The sequence below is a fragment of the Lissotriton helveticus genome, chromosome 10, assembly GCF_964261635.1.
Source record: "Lissotriton helveticus chromosome 10, aLisHel1.1, whole genome shotgun sequence".
In the NCBI taxonomy this organism is placed as follows: Eukaryota; Metazoa; Chordata; class Amphibia; order Caudata; family Salamandridae; genus Lissotriton; species Lissotriton helveticus.
The window spans coordinates 284,035,916-284,057,470 of record NC_136071.1 but is presented as its reverse complement, the minus strand read 5'-3'; positions in this window follow the sequence as shown (position 1 = coordinate 284,057,470).

Here is a 21,555-nt window from a genome sequence, read left to right as displayed (position 1 = left end):
ATCTCAGACACTGGGGAATATCTCGGTCATGTAGCTGTGTTCTCCCCCCACCTTGAAGCAGAAGCAGAGTGGGCTGGTCCAACGTACACAACTCCATCGTAAGATTATAAATACATAGGCCACACCTTGGGCGTGGTTCACTTGTGCGAAGAAAAAAGAGTCTGCCAGAGCGATGGCCCTCACCCTGCCACATGGCTGCCGCCATGACCACAGGCCTCCTCGACACAGGCCCATTGCGACCCCCCCCGCACAGCACCACAGACTGTCTGTATCGACTACTGGCTTCGATCTACACTGCGGACAGCTAGGTTCACAACTTGAATTCAGATTTGGATTTACACTATGAACAACATTGAATTTAGCCTTGATTTATTTAATGCCGAGACAATTGTATTCTATGTCCTCAGATTTTGTTAAAGGATGTGACAAAAAGCATTCCTCAACGTCTGTGCTTACTACTGCCTTCGATCTACACTGCAGACAGCAGGTTCACAACTTGAATTCAGCTTTGGATCTACACTACGGACAGTTTGGAATTCAGCCTTGATTTATTTAATGCAGAGACAGTTGTACTTTATGTCCTCATTAGACTAGTCAATTTGTTGCAGAACCTAGAACTAATTGCAATACAATTTCTGTGAGTGGATTCTTATTGAAATTTTTCCATAGAAAACGATGGTGAAAAGTCTACCACTCTATCATGACGCGTTAATCCAATATGGCGGATTTTTCAAAATGGCTGCCCATTATTTGCGATATAGGATATAACTGTTTATATGCCCATGTGTGGTATCATTTTATATGTTTTATGGGGCAGGGAAAGTCAAAAATAACATCAAAAATTGTTTCTGATGACCATAATATCAAGTAATCGCGAAATATGTCAGATAGACAACGTTTGTATAATTTTTTCATTGACTTATATGACAAAGTGTGAAGGAACGTAAATATTACAATTAACTTTTGAAATAAAAAGTTTGCTACTGTTTGTGTTTTGTTTTGTAACTTTGTTGTTATTGTTTGTTTTTTTGTTAATCAAAAATGTTTCATTGATGTGTTACAGGTTCTTGCGAGTTGCTGTTAGATACAGTGAAAATGGACATAGAAAAGTGTTTCATATGTGATGTGATCTTTCAAGAAGATGACGATGTATCTGTACTCACTGAAAGAGGAGTCACTGGAATTCAAAAAACAAGCAAGGAGAGAAAAATATCTATGTTTCACGTTTGTGTTGGGCAGAAAGTTCACAAGAAATGTAGAGTATGTTTTGTTAACTTGAAAACTCCGTTCCAGGAGAAAGAATCAGATCTCACAACTTCCCGTGTTCTACGGTTGTGTGAAATCCCGTTTGATTTGAGAAAAAATTGTTTTTCTGTGGTACTGAGTTAAGTTTATACTTCAGGGAGAGGAAAAAAATGTGTGGTATAATGCATGAACAGTTAAATTCAAATCATCAGTTTTACAAAAATGCAACAAACGCAATGATGAATGGGCAGACAAAGTTAAGAGTGTATCCAAAATGTGTCTGATTTACATGCTGTAGATGCATGCTACCACAAACAGTGTTCCGTCAATTTTTATACTGGAAAATGTATTCCCGGGCAGTTCACTGATAACCCTCCAATATCTTCAGGTCGACCAGAGGACTCAGTTCACCAGGAAACTTTTCTTCAAGTAATTGAATACATGGAGGAAAATGATGAAGAACAAACTACTGTTAAAGAACTTGTTAATAAAATGCGAGAACTACTGCCAGAAGATAGCGAACCATACAGTTCGAAGTATATGAAACAAAAACTCAAAGAGCATTTTGAAGATGAAATCTTCATAGTAACAGTTGCAGGGACTGCTGATGTTGTTACTTTTAAAAGTACAGCTGCTCATGAATTACAAGAGTACCACACTCATAGCCAAGAAGATGTTGAAGAGGATCAAAACAATCTTCTTATGGCAGCTGCTGAAATAATAAGAAATGATATTAAAGACACTCCTGTAGAACCAGAAATATATCCACCCATTGAAAACATGAGTAGTGTTGAATATAATGTGAGCTATATTCCTGATTCATTAAGGCTCTTATTATCAGCTTTTGTTACTGATAAAACCAACAGAGAGAGAAAAGTAGCTTCTATAGGACAGGCAATTATGCAAGCTGTGCGCCCACGAGTTTTAGTTGCACCGTTGCAGTTAGGGCTGGCAGTTCAATTACAGGACAATACAAGCTCAAGATTTGTAGTTGGAGCAGTAAATCATATGGGATTCTGCAGCTCCTATTCAGAAGTTCTTCGTTTTGAACATTCAGCTGCAGCAGAAAGAGGAAATACTGTACCTGTCCTTGTGGAACCTTCTGAAAGTCCTCCGAAATTCATTCAATATGCAGCTGACAATATTGATCACAATATTATTACAATAGATGGCCATGGTACTCTTCATGAGATGGGCATTATCGCCACTGTGACTCCAACTCGAAAATTATCAACGGTCATTAAGACGGGGTTTCACACGAGCGTAGAACACAAGAAGTTGTGGGATCTGATTCTTTCTCCTGGAACGGAGTTTTCAAGTTAACAAAACACGCTCTACATTTCTTTTGAACTTTCTGCCCAACACAAACGTGAAACCTAGATATTTTTCTCTCCTTGCATGTTTTTTGAATTCCAGTCACTCCTCTTTCAGTGAGTACAGATACATCGTCATCTTCTTGAAACACCACATCACAAATGAAACACTTTTCTACGTCCATTTTCACTGTATCTCACAGCAACTCGCAAGAACCTGTAACACATAAATGAAACATTTTTGATTAACAAAAAACAAACAATAAAAACAAAGTTATAAAACAAAACACAAACAATAGCAAACTTTTTATTTCAAAAGTTAATTGTAATATTTATGTTCCTTCACACTTTGTCATATAAATCAACGAAAAAATTATACAAACTTTGTCTATCTGACATATTCCGTGACTATTTGATATTATGGTCATCAGAAACAATTTTTGATGTTGTTTTTTACTTTCACGTCCCTAAAAACTTATAAAATGATACCACACATGGGCATATAAACAGTTATACGCTATATCTCAAATAATGGGCAGCCATTTTGAAAAATCTGCCATATTGGATTAACGCGTCATGATAGAGTGGTAGACTCTTCACCATCGTTTTCTACGGAAAATTTTCAATAGGAATCCACTCACAGAAATTGTATTGCAATTAGTTCTAGGTCAGCCCATTTTCTGAATTAATTTGACTAGACTACATATTTTGTTAAATGATGTGACAAAAAGCATTCCTAGATGACTGTGCTGACTACTGCCTTCGATCTACACTACGGACAGCAGGGCTGACTATTCAGGTGGAATGGCGATTGCAGATGTAGAAGTCCAGTAGGCATGATACATTGTACTAGTGCGGCCTGCCCGGACCACGCTTCATCGCAGGGTGCGCACACGCTGAGTTCTTCAGGTGCCACTAACTCACTGCACCACAAGTCATCACGACGAGGCCTTATAAAGGCACAATTCTTTAGACAGAAGACATTGCTCCCAGTGCAGCCCGCCCAGACCATGCATGGTGCGCACACGCTGAGCGCCTGAGGTACCACTAACTCAGTGCACCATAAATGGCTTTATTAAGGCAGAATTCACAAGTCAAAAAACATTGCTACCAGCCCGGCCCCCCCGGACCACGCATCATCGCAGGTTACATACACGCTCACTGCCAAAGGTACTGCTAACTCAGTGCACAATAAGTCATCGCCATGTGGCAGTATTGAGGCAGAATTCAATAGACAAAACACATTGGTCCGAATGCGGCCTCCCTGGACCACGCATAATCGCAGGTACGTACAAGCTGAGCGCCAAAGGTACTACTAACTCAGCACGCCTTAAGTCATCGCATGGAAGAGTGAACAGTTTTATGTCAGCAATGAGGCATACTATCACTCAAAAATCGAATTGAGGCAGAATTCAATAGACAAAAGACATTGGTCCTAGTGCGGCCCCCGGACCACACATCACCGTAAGGTATGTACACGCTGAGCGCCAAAGGTACTATTAACTCAGTGCACCATAAATCATCACCACGTGGCCTTATTAAGGCAGAATTCACAAGGCAAAAAAACATTGCTACCACTGCGGCCTACCCGGACCATGCATCATCGTAGGCTCCACAGAACATGGTTGCTTCAGGTGCCACTAACTCAGTGCACCACTCATCATCGCTGGCTGCGCAGACGTTACATTGCCAATACAGTGCAGCTATACTCAACGCCACGTGGCCGTGGGCCCTTGTTAACTGCTGCCCCCTGCCTACACTGCGGGTATCGGGATTCACAATTAAATTGACTCTTCATTAATTAATTGCAGAGTGCAGTACAAAACTAAGTATAACGTCCATCAAACCTACACAATATTCTTTTAGTATCCTTCCTTCAAGAACTTGTTTTATATCAGTTATAGGTTTAGTACAATAACCAAATTCATCCTGTAAGTCCAAGCGAACACTGAATGGCAGTCTACACTGCGGACAGCACAGCTGACAATTTGAACTATAATGTCCCTGAAACCTACATATTTCGACAATGATTTCCATACGTTTCATCTTTTGTTCGAATCGCAATTACAGATGCTGCAGTCCAGTAGGCAACAGACAATGATCCTAGTGCGGCCCGCCCGGACCACACATCATCGCAGGTTGCGTACACGCTGAGCGCCAGACGTACCACTAACTCAGTGCATCATAAGTCATCACCACGTGGCCTTATTAAGGCAAAATTCAGTAGGCAAAAGATATTGCTACCAGTGCGGCCTGCCCGGAACATGCATTATCACAGGCTCCACACAAACTAGTTGCTTCATGTGCCACTAACATCACTGGCTGCACACACGCTGAGTTGCCAATACTGTCCAGCTCTACTCAACGCCACGTGGCCGTGGGCCCTTGCTGACCGCTGCCACCTGCCTACACTGCAGTCATCAGGGCTCACAATTAAATTGACTGTTCATTCATTAATTGCAGAGTGCAGTGCGAAACTAAATATAACATCCCTCAAACCCACACAATATTCTTTTAGTATCCTTCCTTCAAGAACTTGTTTTATATCAGTTATACGTTTAATACAATAGCCAAATTCATCTTGCTAGTCCAAACGAACACTGAATGCCAGTCTACTTCGGACAGCACAGCTCACAATTTGAACTATAATGTTCCTGAAACCTACATGTTTCGACAATGTATTGCATACATGTTTGTTCTGTTCGAATCACGATTACACATGACACATTCCAGTAGGCAACAGACAATGCTCCTAGTGCTACCCGCCCAGATTACGTATGATAGCTGGGTCCACAGACGTTGAATACTTCTGATGTCCCTACCTCAATGCAGCACAACTCATGGACCCTTTATGATAGAATGTTTTGTGTATGATTTCAGATCTGCCGCCCCTACCTCAGTGCACCACAAGTCATGAACCCTTTACGATAAAATCTTTTGTGTATTGCTCCTATTACCTTTATGATGGAATATCTGTGTATGATTTGATGATAACTTTTGTACTTGTTACCAACAGCAACGATACCCAGAGGGCTGGCTTACACTCACCCCACATTCACCCAGCACAGACATAACTGGACATGTGACCCTGGTAATAAAATGGAGTCGAGCACACGTGCCCGTACCCAGTTCAACTATCTATCTGTGTCTATGTATTCATTATGTTTGTAAAATGCTGCCCCCGGCCCCTACCACATTACATTGTGCTGTAAACACCGTATGCAATAATCTTACCTCTGGATCTGGAAACTGGATCATTGGAGTATTGCAAGCAAAGTGTATAGTAAATATATAAGTGCTTGCGATTGCCAGAGGTTTTTTTTTGTATCATATTTATGTAGCGCGAACTAGACCCAAAAGTATTTCAGCGTTTTACATGAGCACCGCATTTACATTACACTTTCAGGCACAAGGAGATTACGTGATTTGTCTACAAAAACAGGATGTGGACACGACTCTGAGGCTCGAACACTGATTTCCAGCACCGAGTTCGACAGTGTACCCGACTGACCACATCAGTATATATGTTGGCGCAGCCTAACTCCGATCACGAGCCTCACTCAATTAGCTGCCCTTGATGTGCCAAAAACTGACACCTGAAGTTTTCATAGCCCTGTATTGCTTGCTACAACACTCCACTGAGCCGTTGCTGTGCGCAGTACGGCTCGTGCCTTCGTTGCAGTGCGACACATTTTGTAAGTGAAAATACAGGATATGAACCTAACCTAGGAATCGCACACGGTTTTGCATGTGCATTCCCTTCCGTGCTACCCCATTAGCCTTTGTGTGCGACTTATTCTAAAAGACTGCACGCAATTGGCCAGAGGCGGGCACATTGCTCCGCCCATGGCCTATTGGTGTCTAGGACATGGGGTTTCAATTATCGTGCCCAGACACGCGCGTGATAATTGAAACCACGTGTGTGGCTGCGCACCACTTGTTTTCTATAACGAAATGGAAAACATTACTACTTTTAGTAATTGTTGATAAATCGAAGCCCATTAAAATATTTGGGATCATGCAGATGGTTGTGTTTTTAATGGGGGAGGGAGGGGTGGGAGAGGGTGATGTTATTATACTCCAGATTAAATAGTGCCAATTACCAGTCATAACATCTTCCTCTGTGTTATTCCTGTTAAAGAATCTGTGTCATACATAATGGTTTCTGCAATATCACTTTAAGTTAACTCTATCATAGAACAAGCATTACAATGCAATAGGTCTCACATTATTAAAGTTTGAGCTATTGGTATTGCATTATTTAACAATGTCAATAGCTCAAACTTTAATAATGCGATACCTATTGCATTGCAAATGCTTGTTTTTAAGTAGGTATGGTGTGTTGCGAGCATCGAAGTATGTAGACACGAGCGTGGCATTCGTGTCACAGCTTGTGGCTGCTTCGTGCCGCTTTCGGAATGTTATGTTTTAAATATGAGAAAGTTGAGAAGTAGAAATTAATGGCTGTTCTTGCTTTAAATTTGTTGCATACAAGACATGTTCTGAGGATCAATTCACATCAACAGAATTACCGTCTCTGTCTTTTCATTCCTGCATACTGGACTTTTATGCAATTACTAATTCTCTACTATTTTTAGATGTGGAGCTTCAGGGTGCACTATGTCTCGGCACGTGGTAAGAGACACACACAGAAAGGTGAGCTGCGAATATTCTCTTCAGTTTCACTCTCTCACTCTCTCTCTTCCTCTCTCCTTTGATGAATGAATGACACACAATCTTATCTTCCTTTTTAACTAACAGGTTGTGTTTTAAGAATCTGCTTCCCCCCCTAACAGCACCAGAGCTCAACGTCTGTGGAATCTGCGATGATGCGTCGCCATCCTAACAATGCCTAAGAAGGTTGTTTCGGCACATGGTGGACCCTCTTTGACACACGCTGGTGGCACAAGGTGAGCAGAAAAGCTTCTTTCGGCAGCAGAGAGATGTCACCTCTTGGCAGTTAATGTAAATGTAAATGTATTGCGACTTATATAACGCACGTATCACCCGAAGGCATCAAGGCGCTTGCCTTGGGAACCCGTCCTGGCTTTTCCCTGTGAGATAACCCCTACTGGGTATCCCCAGGGTGAAAGCCAGGCATCCCGCAGCGGGTGGGCCGCCGTAGTGGAGATTAAGCAACTATTGCCCAGAGTTGCAGCGTGGGACCCCATGATTAGAATAGGCACCGAGGCGAGAATTATCGAGTCCGTGGACATTTTTGAGCTCAGGACCCTGCCGCGTCGGGAATTGAACCCTGGTCCCGGGCCAGACCTCTGCATCAGGGTCTGCCGCTCTAATCAGTGAGCCACACACAGTGAGAGTGGATAGTGTGCAGCAACCTGAGAGCATAGGAATGAACAATCGCCTCCGGGCAGTGGGAGTGGATGGGGTGCAGCAGTCTGGGTGCGCAGGAATGGGCACTCACCTCCGGGCACTGGGAGTGGATAGGGTGCAGCAGTCTGGGTGCGCAGTAATGGGAAGTCACCGCTGTGCAGTGGGAGTAGATGAGGTACAGCACCCTGGGAGGGCAGAGGTGTAACACAGAAATATGTGTGTGTAGTATTCTGCAATTACTAATTCTATACTATCTTTCAGATCACTAAACTTGTGGGTGCACTATGACCCGCCACGTGGTTGGACCCACACCGGTGGCAGAAAGGTGAGCTGCGAAGATTTTCTCCAGTGTGAACACTCCCTCTCCTGCTCCATCTCTTACTTTCTCTCTCTCACACTTTCTCTCTTTCTTTGTCTATTCCTCTCTCTTTGTCTCTCTTCCTCTCTCTCTCACTATTTCTCTCTCTCTCTCTTCCTCTCTCGCACACTGTTTCTCTTTCTCTTTTCAAGTTGTGAACCCTGCTATCTGCAGTGCAGATTGATAAATCAAGGCTGAATTCAAAGCTGTCCGCAGTAAAAATCCAAAGCAGAATTCAAGTTGTGAGCTCTGCTGCCTGTAGTGTATGCAGCAGGTAATCAGAGCGGCGTAGGTGCACAGAGCCTCCAATTGCACGTGGTGCGGCAAGAGGGGTGAGGTGCATCAGCGTCACTGCGCAGGTGCGAACAAACGATATTGTTGTGCATAATGATGTGATCTCTCACCTCATTCAGTCTCATCTCTGTCTCATAAAGACCTGCTGGACCATACTGTAGACCTGAGCCAGTGCGCAGCGCTGCCCTACAGATACCTCTTCAGCGTGGTGCAGCGAGAGGGGTGGGATGCATCAGGCAGACTGCGCACATGCAAATAAGCAATATTGCCAAGTGTTATGTTGTGATCTCTGACCTCATTCAGTTACATCGGTCTAATTTTAAGGAAGTACTGGACCTGAGCCAGCAGGCAGCGCTGCCCTACAGACACGTGGCATTGGCTTGCTTTAGGACACTGTAGTTAGCTCCTTTCTGAGTGTACATGCACACAGGCTCCCGCCACTGCATTACACACGAACATTAAGCTTCTAGCATGCGTTCTATTCCTTTCTGTGTAAACTTTACCATAACATAATATTATTTAACCTTGAGTATTCTCGTGCACTCCAACTCCTCTTAGAACCACGATTACCACTAACGGTTGATCGTACTTCAAAAACGAAGGATGCACTCAACTCCTATTTTCTATCAAGCTTAAAATAAACCTTCATTACCTCCAGACGTTTCCACCATTAAAATATTCCCCCTTTACAGAAATTCATTGATTGGCGGTAAAGGGGCTGAGCTGGAACTCTCTCCCGCAATGATGCCCTGAGCATTCTAACACCTTCCATGGCAGTATCTTCCATACAAATGTACCCCGGACTCGGAGCTTGCACCAACACATCGTGGAACACACCAGTGGTGGCAGGTGATCTGTGAAGCCTCAGTGTGGAAGACCTACAATTGAGCAGACTGCGGGGGAAGGGACTGGGGTGCAGCACCCTGGGTGCACAGGTGCATGCAAGCGATTTTCCCGAAGCTAATAATGTAGGACTATATTATCAAAGAACGGTGATAACATTATCACCACTTTACCGACAGGAAACTGCTGCTAAAGCGACGATAAGCGGTTGATAATATGCCCTTTTGAATTCCCATAGAATCCCAGGTTCACACCAAAACCTGTGCTTCTAAGGGAATTTAGAACTGCATATTATGAACCCCTTATCGCCGCTTTAGCGGCGGTTTCCTGCCGCTAAAAACAGCGATAATATTATTGCCCTTCCTTCATAATATGGCCCATAATCTCGGGTTTCATGTATTTAATTTTAAGGACTTCTTAAACCATAGTCTATCTTGCAGATCCTTGAGTCCTAGACAAATGGGTGACAAAGGGTAAACACTAATGGCTGAGTGCAATAGGCTGACGTTCTGACTCCCCTCCCTCTCTTTTTTTAACTCTCCCTCCCTTTCTCACTTCACCCACTGCCCCTCCCTTCCATTTTCACTATGGTCCTTTCATTAGGAACTAGCTTTTATTACCTCTTCCACATAGCACACATGCTTATGTTTCATTTTTGTCTTGCAGGTTACCTACGCTGTTTCCACTGGAGTCCAACCCACTTTTTTTTTATTATACTGTTCTTTTAAAGTTACATTTCTATTTATTTCTGTTTTAATAAAGGTTACTAAAAAAAAAATATTAACTGAGTGTATAGGTCTTCTTTTTCTGCCAACACTTGACTATTATTTATTGTGATAATCATCTGTTTATAGAAGATTTTAAAGTCAATACTATTTAACATTACAGTGCACCTACAAAAAATAATGTAACTAACTGTTAGGCACATGAACCCTGTGTAATTATACAACTGCAAGAGTTCTATGAGTGTATCACTTTTTAACACCATAAGTACTGCCCGTGTGATTACAGAACAAATAAGGCACTGTCTAGGACCACCAAGGCTTCAGGGACTGCCGAGGCCCACCCTGCATATTTAAATAAAGATTCTGAGTATGACGATCCCCGGACTTAAGTTGACCTCAAACTCCTCGAACAATAAATAAACAATACCCGGGAAGGTGGCACTCTCCTAGACTGCAAAACGTCTCTGTACCCTTCCGCGCCCAATTCACATGTGACATTAACACAGAATTTGTAAAAGAATAAGTGCCGGAGTTCAAAGTTTTACTAAGAAAAGAATGGTGTTTATAACTGGAAGGGTAATACCCGAGCTGACTCTTTACCAGCTCTTCTACCTTTTCAGAGGTCCTGGATGTAGGGAAGCCGTCATATTTCCCCAGGGGCCTGTACATGACAGAGGGGAAAGCAAACAGAGATGACGGAGCGCTGTGTATATTAGGAGCAAAAGGAGTACACAACTCTTCGAATTAACCTCAAGAGAGGGCGCGAGCAGCAGTCACTGGCGTTACAAAACCCCACGTACAATTTTTGTACTCTGTGGGCAATTCTTTATTGATCCCAGTCAAACACTGCTGTTTCACATTTTGTGAAACGCTTCACAGTGTGGGCTTCACTAAATACTTTGTGGCTATTTAAGTGGGCGACGGGATTGTCGACATTCCAAAACTTAGAGACTTCTAATTTTACCGTAAAAAAATTACCACCTACCACTAATTTTTATTCTCCCCAAGGACCCCATCTGCCGAGGCCTATATACAATGTTGGGAACCGTGGGGGGAGCCCCAATGCCCCCACGGTCCCAGCCAGGTCTCTGCGTCCTTCGGGAGTCGCCATTGCTTTTCCACACGGGGAGCTGTGGAAAAGCAATCTGCTTTGCATTTTGAAAGAGAGAGCATGTTTCCCTGCTCTCTCTTTAAAAATCCAAAACAAGTTTGCTATGGCAGGGCGGGAGCCTCTGCTCCCACCCTACCATAGCAAATAGCAGTGTCCCGAGGGTAGGCACCCGGAGACACTGCATGACCCAGGGCCCTTATTAGCTCCAAGAGGAGGGCCACGCGGCCCCCCTCCCACAATCTAAAAAGCCCCGAGGGTGGTGATCCCTGGGGCTTGTGGGGGGCTTTGAGCCCCCCCACTCATTTTTTTGAAAACCCCAAGGAGCACCGGTTCCTGGGGCTGAGGGGGACCTTTGAGCCCCCACCCATGTATTTTACTGGGGGAGTGGCCTTTGAAACCACCCACCCATTTATTTTGTAGCCCCAAGGGGTGCGGTGTCCGGGGCTAGGGGGCCACTCTGCCCCCCCCCATCAAATTTAATATTTTAGCTCCTGGGATTTGGCCCCCCCCCCGGGAACTAATTTTTAAACAAGCGCGGGAGCCCGTGCTTCGTTTTTATTTTTTTTACGGCGGATCCGCACACCCTGCGCACATTTTTCTGTTTTTTCAACAAAAAAAAAAAAATTAGGGGGCCCCGGGGGTCCTTGTGAGACCCCCTAAGCATGTCTAGAGGGTCAGGATATTTGTACCCTGCCCCCTTTATATGTTTTGCACACTTGTTCCACTGATTTCTTGAGCCTCGCTTCTACCAAGGCACAAAATGGCTGCCAACGCTTCCTGGTTTGGAGTGTTGACAGACAGTTGACAACCGATTAGAATGCAGCTCGTGATCGTAAGGGTGCACTCAAGGTGCGCTCAGGATGCGCAGATTCACTGCGGCCATGGATATATCTATGATTTTTCTTTTGATTTTCTCAGCAACTACTGAACGGATTTACACCATTTAACCAAAAGGCACAAGTCTGAACCAAGGGCTACCTCTTTTGCCAAATTTGGTGTAATTCCGTTGAGCAGGTCGGGTTGTAGCTGCAATTGACGGTCCCTATAGAAAATTGCATGGGGAAAACACGTTTTGGGACACCCTTTTTTCCCAGTCCCCAGTTGACAAATCACCCGAGACTTTCAGGAGCAGACCGGAGCGGGCCACCAGTTTTGAAAATTTCGCGAAGATTCGTCAACCGGCGCCAAAGTTATTCCAAATAGAATGTTGCAGATTTCCTATGGATAATAGGTCCTAATTATAACTACCTCTGGCGACCACCGGGGGGTGTCCTGTCCAACCGTGCACTCCGGCTAATGGCGGATGTTTCCTCTCTGTGAAAGAAAGCTCCTCCCCTCCTCGAGGATGATGGCGGCAGGTAGCTGGCGTTCTGCTTGCTCCTGGCTTCACCGTGCAAACTGAGCGCTCTTCGGCGGCTGGGTGTCAGAGAAAAGCGGCTATGCAGCTCTTCTTGGTCTGAGCAGCAAAAACAACTTTATCTCGGTCAGCCAGAAAGGGCAGTAGAAACGCCGGATTTCGTGCCCTTTCCATAACGCGGATACCTGCAGACCGGCAGATTCTTGGAACCAGCAGGTTTTTGGAACTCATGAACTTGCTTTCCGCCTTCCCCGCTAAAAAAGGGTGTTGTTCGCGTTCTGATTCCAGCGGACCTTACGGAGCCTACGGACCCATGGACTGCAGACTCCAGAGTTCAGATTTATAGGATTTGTGGACCCGCTCTCCGCTTCAAAGGATTTTCGTTCTACTCCAAGTAGTGTTTGGTGAGTCCTATGTGCTTTAAATATACTACCACACAGCGCCAAAGCTACCTTGTGGGGGTCGTAGCAGCGTCCACCAGCGGACCCACCTGCCAGCAGTCTGTGGCAGTCAGGGGCTGTCTAGGGCTGGGCTGGGCCACCCCCCTGTGATTTGCTACCCGGATAGCACTGGTGAATTCACTAACTTTAGCGTGAGTATATGCTCTTCCCCTGCTTCCTGGACTAATGACAACCCGCTCAGGGAAGAATTTAAGGGGAGGAAGTGGAGGGTGCTCAATCGGTGCAATAGGCACTATGGACAAATTCATAACCCGGGTTGCTGCCGTCATTGAGAAGGAGATAGTCATGACGGAGCGGCGGCTTTCGATGGACCTAAACCCGTCGAAGAGATCATCCCTGGGCTCCATAGCTCGAGCTGAATCCCCCATGAGCTCCTCTGTCCAACTGCTAACCCCTCCTCATATACACGAGGAACCTCGACTTGTTTCATTAAGGGCCAGCATAGATAGATTGGAAAATTTGGCTGCATCGTCTACTCTCCACCCTGAGGTTGCCGGTTCCGAGGCACCGCTCCCAATAATAACAAGCGCTGTTGTTCCTTCAGTTTCAGCAAGAGACCCTGGGTCCTCGGACAAACCAATGCCGGATCCTAAGATTCTGACCACAGGGAAAACAAAAAGGAAAAGGACTGTCAGCCCGTTTAAAAAGAGCTCCATGAAATGGTACAGGAATCTGCAGAAACGGGGTCTGAAGGGCTCATTCTCCAAGCATCAAACTAATGCCCCTTTTGTATTTAAGGGGGCAGGCTCCATTGCTGTAAATGCCAGTGCCACTCCCTCTTCTGCCCCACAGTCTTTGTCTCTCTGTGCCCCGGTTACTTTTGTCCAGATGGAGGGGCTGCTGAAATTTCTTTTGGTCCCGATTGTTGATAAAGTAGCAGGGATGGGAGAAAGGCTAGACAGGCTCGAACAATCGACCCTGGACAGCTTTTTCTCGCTGAAAGCACTGATTAAACTACACTTTAAGACAAGGGAGGAGGGGCAGGGAGGGAGCTCCCCCAATAGTTCCACCCAGGTGTCTCAGCTCGCCCTTCCTGACATAGCACCCACGACCAATGTAACAACATAGCAGCAGGTCGACATTGTACTTGCAGAGCCACGGAGGGCTTCTTCTCCTGTGGGCAGCACTGGTCAAGCAGCGCGAGCTGCTCCAAGTACCCTGAAGCACCTAAAAGCATCGGGTCGGGCAGAGCTGCCGGGGAGGAATGATCAAGTATCAACTAAGGGAACTCCTACAGGGATGGGCAAAAGTAAAAATATCCCGTATGCCCACACTGTTACTACCTCACATGCTAGCAATTCTCCATGCGACCGCAAATTCCAACATCCAAGGTTGCTCATAAAGCTGTTCGGTCTAAAACTGCCCCCAAACCTCCTCCAGTCAATTTGCCACCAGATTGCCACCCATATGTTGCCGTCCTGATTAACGTACCCACATTAAAGGCTGGCACCAACGAATCCCCCCAGGCACTAACAAACAAAACTATGCACTGGCTTGAATCCAACAAACCCCTAGCTAGGGGCCTTGATGGCCATATCATAGGAGCAAGAAGGGTGAACTGGGTGGGTTATGGGCACAAGAAAGTGGAAGGTGAATGTGTGGTGGTTAACTTTAGAGACAGTAGAGTAGCACAATCCATCTGCGACTCAAATCCTAATCTTGGTGGGCAGGGAATCAGCATAGTGTATCTAACATTCTTCTACCCAAGAATAACCCCACTTTTGATTGGTCGAGATTTTGGGTCAGGGCAGAACAACAACATTAACTACTTCGACTTCCCTACCAAACCTCTGTTCTATCCTCAGGCAGCCTGGCAATCAACTGGGCGGAGCCCTTTGGGATATTGAACCGAACCAAATCCTGTGAAGTTGGTTGGAGATGACATTGCTGCGGGAGACCTCGATCTGAGCAGTCTGCTTGCTGCCCCTGTCACTCCCCTTTTGTGCAGCAAAATCCCCACACCCCCGCATGAGAGAAGCCAGGCTCGAGCCGAGCAAGAAGGGGTTAGTACCCTAGTGATACAGGAACCTGTGGCGGGTGAGAACGAACCAATTCCCGGCGCTGCTCCAGCTGTGACGGATCCAGTTCTTAGGATTTTCAGCTGGAACATCGCGGGTATTGATAGGAAGTTGGAGTTGCCAGAATGGAGTGCCCTCGTGGAGGGTTACTCCATCTGCATATTCCAAGAGACATGGGCCTTGGAGCCCCGTCACAAGGTGGGCTATTCATCACACTTTATCCCCGCGGTCAAGCCCCTGGCAGGGAGGGGGCGCCCTTCAGGGGGTCTCCTCATCTGGGTTGCAGTCTCTTTGGACTGCAGGGTGGAGGAGCATTTTACAAACTCCCCTGACATACTCAACATCATGCTGAAGGATTCCCGGGGTCGCATCCAGCTAGACATTTACAACGTCTACGCCAGAGGCACGAGGGGGGGAGTGCAATCGGCCACCATAGCACTCCTGGAAGACCTGTTAAGAAAACGGCCAAGGAACTCGAGCACTATGGTGACTGGTGACTTTAATTGCACGTTCGAGCCCCTTGGTCTTGACGATGTGTTGGGCTTGGAGGAGGAGGATGCGAAAAGGGGGATCCCGGCCTTGGCCCTGCCCCCCATTAAGAAATGGGCGCAAGTGGCTTTACAGATCAACGCACTAAATTTGGAATTTGACCTAAGGGCGGTAAACGGGAGGTCCAAATCGGATGTGCAGGGCGCACATACATACAATAGGCCCAATCATACATCGAGAATAGATTATATTCTTCTCGATGTACGTCTATGGAGTACCCTGCGCGACATGAGGATTATTGAGAGTATTGATAGCGACCATAATCTCCTGTCTCTCGATCTGACCCCAGGGTGGCTTAGGGATATGGATAGGTCCAAACGATCATTGCTGGCACCTAATACTCCGAGATTTACGGTATCTAACTGTGAGAGACGGCTAAAATGGCCCAAGATCGCCCTGTCCAACGAGAAACTTTCTACTATAGGGGTCCTGCTGGTCGAGGCTCAGAGCAAACTGAGCCTATTGCCTAGTGCATCAAAGGAGGCCACGCAGGTCTTTTGTGCCCTAATTGGTGCACTGGGCAAACTCTTTGTTTTACCCAGTGGTGCCCGGAGTACGTCCAACAGGAAAGACCCCTGGACAAAACAGGGCTGGTATACAACTAAATGCAGGCACAAGAAAACGGCCCTGATAGAGGCAGTTAAATCTAAGTCCCCAATTGCTGTTAGATCAGCCAGGAAAGAATATTCCCTGACCATAAAGGCGGCTAAAAACGAATGGGAGGTAAAGTTTTGGGAAGATCTTTTGACCGCAAGTAAGGGAAAGGACGCAAGGAGCTTTTGGAGTCTGATTAAGAACAAGAATAGGCCAGATGGGTCGCTTGTTACTTGCAACATCCCCGCCCACCTCTGGTATACTCATTTTGAGGCTCTTTACTCCCACCCTGTAGGGGCTCTTAGCGATTCCTTTTCCCAGGTGAACGATCTAATGGTCAGTGATACGGATGACTTCACCGAGAGGGAGGTAGAAGCAGTAATCAAGTCCGTGGTCCCACTAAAAGCTGCGGGGCCTGATGGGATACCCGGTGATTTGCTCCGTGCCAATCCCAAGGTATGGGGCAAACTGGTTGCCACTTTACTAAATGTAATTATGAGGGGTGCATCAGTACCTGATTCCTGGAAGGGGGCGGAGGTTGTCCCGATTTACAAAAAGGGATGTCGGGACAGCCCCGCCAACTACAGGCCAATCAGTCTGATCGACTCTTCTCAAAAGGTGGCAGGGAAGGCAATTCTGGGGAGGATCCTCCAATGGGCTGAGGAACACAAGATATTGTCAGACTTCCAGGCGGGCTTTCGTACAGGTACGGGGACGATAGAACATGCTTTTAGGTTGACCCTCCTGTACTGGAAGGTGGTGGTGCTGGGCAAGGGCAGTCTTTATTTGGCCTTTATTGACCTGAAGACTGCCTTTGACCTGGTACCAAGGGAGGAGCTTTGGAGGGTCCTGCAGGGGCTGGGACTACCCGCCTACATCCTGTTGCTTCTTGTCAAACTCCATTCAGATAACTATGCACAGGTGCGGTGGGGCAAGGACGGGGAGAAAACCAACAGAATGGAAGAGGTGTGGCGCCGCGGCCAGGGCGACTGACGCTGGAATCTGGGGACCACGGTTCGATCCCCGGCTCCGGCGGCAGGTTAGCCCAGCACCATGTGACTCTGGGCAATAGCTCGCTTAATCTTCCCGACGGCCCCCCAGCGCCTAGAGACCCTTACGGGTGATTGTGCGCTTTACAAATGTGGACTTTACTTTACTTTACTTTACTAACAGAATCCCAGTGCAAAGGGGTGTCCGCCAGGGCTGTGTGCTGGCCCCCACACTATTCTCATTATATGTGAATGGTGTGGTTGAATATCTGCTCAAGGAACCCGCAGACGCCCCGTCCCTGGCGGGCACCCGGATACCAACCTTGCTCTTTGCCGACGACACCTTGCTCATCGCCAAAACACCGCAGGGTCTCCAAAAGCTCCTCACTCGTTTCCAGGAGTTTTGCTCTCTCAGGGGCCTCATAATTAATGTGGACAAGACTAAATTTCTATCCATGAACCCTCCAAAAAACCCTGGGCCACCCCCGTTTCTAAATTCTGTCGCACTGGAAAGGGTCCTCAAGTTGATTACTTGGGGATTCGCCTTCTCTATGAGTTGGACCCCACACATTAATAAGATGTTACTTAACCATAAAAGGGTGGCGGGTGCCATACTCAGGGAACATCGTTCTTCCTCTAAACATTGTATCTCCCCAGCAATAGACATTTACAAAGCCAGAGGGGTTCCAGCGGCTTTGTATGGGGCGGAGTTGTGGGGCTCCACAAACTTAGAGGCACCGGGTAAAGCAGAAAACAAATTTTTGAAAGATCTTTTGCTACTTCCAACAAGCACACCTACTGTCCCAGTGCTTCTCGACACGGGCTGCAAATCGATCACGGACCAGGCGCGATTGCGGCCTCTGGTCTTGTGGGCCCGTTTATGGAGGGTACCGGAGCTAGCCTCCTACGCAGCTGGCCTGTCTGAAGTAATTGCAATGGAAGGATGGCATCGCATAAAATGGTTAAGAGACATCAAGAGCCTCCTGGTGGAGTTGGGCTTGGAAGACTGCTGGGTTACCCGCTCTGCCCCTCCAAAAGCCACCCTGAAAAAGATATATTGGGACTGGGTAACCAACAAACTCATTTGCTATCCCCGCCATTGCAATTCAACCGCTGCATTTCTACGAATTAAAGACGTTGTAGCACTTGAGCCCTACCTGGACTTAATCTCCATTCCCCTGGATAGGGCCCTCTATTTTAAACTCAGAGTGGGCACCTTACCTCTGGCTGACTTGGTGTCTAGGTGGAGATCCCCAACGGCTCAGCCCTCAGCTTTCTGTGCGGTGTGTCTTACAAGGTTTGAGACAGTGGCACACTTCCTTTTTGAATGTCCCGACTACCGTGCCCCAAGAAAGCGCTGGCTGGTACCTCTATGCAGGCTCCTTGGCACTAGACAACATTTGGTGGCTCTCCGCATTTTATTAACTGATACTTCCCCTTTTATTGTCTGCGCTGTCTCCAAATTCCTAAAATGGGTTCGGATGATTCGAGCAAAAAGGCATTCCATCTCAATTTAATCTTATTTTAATTATTTATTGTATTTTTATCTGACTGTTTTATGAAATTATAACTGTATGTCATTTTTTTAATTCTTGAAATTGCATTTTGTAATGTATTGCTTTTAAGATATTTACGTATCGAAATAAAGCCTTTTTCAGATATATATATATATATATATATATATATATATATATATATATATATATATATAAATCTATCTATATATCTATCTATCTATCTATCTATCTATCTATCTATATCTATATCTATATCTATATATATATATGTGTGTGTGTGTGTGTGTGTGTGTGTGTGTGTGCGTGCATCTGTATAGTAGTGCCTCGCTAACAATCTAAAAATCAGCCACTGCTGGTTTAAAAGGACTGCAGGATTGGAATACCCTGTGTCACATTCTGAGAAAAAACTTCAAAGGACCTTTATTACTGTTTGAGATTTTTTTTATTTTAAACATTATTTAAACATTTTAGGACGTTATGGAAGTTCCAAAAACCTCGTTCATCTTTGGAAAAAATCTCCCATTTTATTGAAAAGGATGAACGGACTGTTCTCAGGCCATTGAATATGACACCGCTGTTTGATCAAGCCTTGGTTTTTGCTTTCGACATGCATCTTGTTATTTCCAAGCCCATTGTATTGCTCTCTGTGCTGCAGGCCCTTTTGAAAGTGGCTTTTAGTCCACAAGGTTTCCCTCTGCCCAATTACTGTATTTATGAAAACAAAATTTAGAAGTAGCGAATGACCCACCACCCACCTTACCTCGTAGGGCCATAAAGCTAGCAACATTTCTATTTTTGTAGAATTAATTGCTGATGACTATATTCACTGGTGCATGATTGAATAGCAAATTAAACGAACTAATCACCCTCTTGTCATTTTGGGTTTGCTGCTGGAAATGCATCTAAAGGACGATGTGACCTGGAGGAGTTATTCCAAGCAGCTGCTGCTAAGGAGGGTTTATATCTGCCTTTGTGCATCACTTCTCATTTCTTCAAAGACCACACATCGTTCCCTTTTCATGATTCATTCATTGCTCTCGCAGCATTCTCCATTTCCCAATGTGCCTAATTTTCCATCGACTTTCCAGCCTCCAATTCTTTTCAAAGTTATTTCCTCGTTTTTAATTAGCGCTATGAGGTGCATAACCAGCTGCTTGGATGCTAATTGCAGTCTTTGCATCTTTGGTCCCCCGCCTATTTATTTTCGCTCTAGGTAGATCCTTCCTTTGCAAGAAAACCACACAACTTTTTGATCTACCCGGAAGTACTCTTATCCCTTGTGCCTGTGCTGAGAAATATTTTCTGCGATAGACATTGCCACACAAGCAGCCGAATTTAGAAGCCAGACTTATTAAATCATAAATTAAGATTAGTCCCCTTTAAATGTTTAATTGCTGAAATCAGGTCATAAAGGCACGTGCTCGTCTGGATTCTTCCATGTCTGATTGAAAAATTAACCCATGCACTGTTGAGTTGTTTGCACTCCCTTATGCCACAGCATGTGTTAGCTTGTGCACCTCTTTCTCGCAATGTGCACCCATCTCAGCGTCATATTGTTTTTATGGCACATTCAGGATGATGTATTGCTGTCAACGTCGCATTTATATTGCATTGCAGTCTGAAGATATAATGAAAAACATTGTACATATCGGCATTTTGCAACAAATGCACTTAATATTTTATTGTACTTGTCAAATGGACACAAATAAATCCTGGGACATTAACCAAAGATGTGTTGTCTTTAATGGCAATCATAATTAATTAGGTAATGATAACTGAGATCTCAAATTGATGGCTGAATCTCAGTTTGTTCTGTACTGTTCATTGATCACAGATATCAAACTCAGGCTATATGTAAAGTTTAAAACTATATATTTTCTAATTTTCTACAACCTAAGCAGTGCAAGAACCTCCCTTGCCCTCACTGGCTGGCGATAGGAATTGCTGAACATGATGTTTATCAGACTTTCAACAATTATTTTCCAAAACATGATATTTCTGTTTAGTCTACATCATGGAAGATCATATCCCTTCCAAGGCTGAGGCTCCACCTCAAATGTGTTCCTCACTTTTTTTGGGTGTGAGAGTACCAGAGATATATTAGATTTTAATGATTCAGCGGGCAGGGGACAGAGGGGGGGGGGACAATAAAGTGCACGTAGTCCATTTGGAAAAGTGGAAAACAACTGTAATTTTAGGCTATTTGTTTTTAGTTGATGGTGTGACTCCAGGCTTTATGTAAACATACCAAAACAATATATTTTTATAGCAACACATTTCAAGCTTACTTTGTCTGGTTCCCAGATCTACGTCACAATGATTAGCTGGCCAGAAGATCGCACTGAAGTCAGATTTTATGATTTTTTTCCCCCAAGCACAGGAATTCCCTCCCGTATACTTCACCTGGTAACATTAGGGATGGGCGTAGCTTGCTTATTATGATGTAGCGTAAGCACACAAAATTACCAGAATGACACAAGATTATGTGGAATTAGGTGAGATGAGTATTCTGCGTTTACCAGCTGCTCCTCGCTCCCACTTGGCCTTTTATGGGGGATGCCGTGCGGCAGTGAGTCTGACCGCTGACCCTGCTTGCAGGTCAGGTCGCTCCCAACGCCACACGGCTCCTCCTGTGCGCCCGTGACTCTTGCCCCGCTGCTGCCGCTGCCTGGAGTTCGCCGCTGGTGTGCTCTTGTGCCTGTGGTCTGGTGACTGTTTTGTACTTTATTTTCTGTACTTTTCATTTTTTGTATTGTATTCGGTTTTGGGCTTTTAAGCGCCCCTTGCCCTCTGTACCCCCTCTGCTCCCCGCTTCCTGCCGCTGCACCCCTGCGGCCCCGCACCCTT